We start from the raw sequence: 1,151 nt of genomic DNA on the forward strand, positions 1-1,151 counted from the left end.
TCTGGACGGCAGGACCATCCCTGTTGTATTCAAAGATGTCATCAGGCCTGGCATGCAGCAGAAAGTTCCTGGAGAAGGCCTCCCGCTCCCCAAAACACCTGAGAAACAAGGAGACCTTGTTATCGAATTTGATGTGATCTTCTCTGAAAGGATCTCCATCTCATCCAGAACCATCCTGGAGCACTGTTTGAACAGAAAGCAGCCCAACTTGCTAAAGAAATTGAAGATATAAAGTCAAAGTATGGTGAAGCTAAGAGTCTCCGAGCAGCTGCTGAACAAAAAGTGACACATTTGACAGAAGAATTAAACAAACAGACAACTGTAATTCAAGATGTGAAAACTGAACTGCTTCAGAGACCTGGTATAGAAGATGTTGCTGTACTAAAGAAAGAACTGGTCCAAGTTCAAACACTAATGGATAACATGACTTTGGAACATGAGAGAGAATCTGAAAAACTCAAAAGATGAATGCAAAAAGTTACAATCAGAACATGCTAATTCAGAGGCTACAATAAACAAGCTAAGGAGTGAACTTGCCAACGGCCCCCAAGAAGTTTTAGTATATGTGCAGGAAATATAAAAACTTAAGGGTTCAATTAATGAATTAACACAAAAAACCCAGAACTTGACTGAAAAATTGCAGAAGAAAGACCTAGACTACACCCACTTAGAGAAAAAACACAATGAAGAATCAGCGAGTAAGAAGATTCTCCAGGCAGCCCTCCACCAGCAAGACTTAGAGAAAGCAGGAGAGGCTAGGGAGGAGGAGGAGAAGGAACTGCTACCCAGCCTGGATGTCTTCTTGAGCCACTACACAAGTGAGGACAACGGCTCCTTCCAAGAGATCGTGGAGGTGGCCAAGGAAAAAAGCTATGCGAGGCACGTGTGACTCTACCAGGCCAAGGAGGAATTTGAGAAGTGACAGAAAGATAATCTTGAACTCCCATCAGCAGAGCATCAAGCCATTGAGAGCAGTCAGGCTGGAGTGGAGACCTGGAAGTACAAGGCCAATAACACTCTCATGTACTATCCCGAGGGTGTCCCTGATGAAGAGCAGTTGTTTAAGAAACATCGTCAGATAGTACATAAGAACACACATTTCCTCTGGGACCCCTTCAGTCAGGCTTTGAGCAGGTCCCAGCTACAGCAGG

At 44.1% G+C, this 1,151-nt stretch overlaps 1 pseudogene; it reads left to right on the forward strand.

Moving 5' to 3' along the window:
• The window catches only part of LOC110314988, a 1,677-nt pseudogene extending 788 nt beyond the window's left edge, over window positions 1-889 (forward strand).
• Window positions 890-1,151: the final 262 nt, after the last annotated feature.

This window comes from Mus pahari, unplaced genomic scaffold, assembly GCF_900095145.1.
Source record: "Mus pahari unplaced genomic scaffold, PAHARI_EIJ_v1.1 scaffold_15228_1, whole genome shotgun sequence".
NCBI lineage: Eukaryota > Metazoa > Chordata > Mammalia > Rodentia > Muridae > Mus > Mus pahari.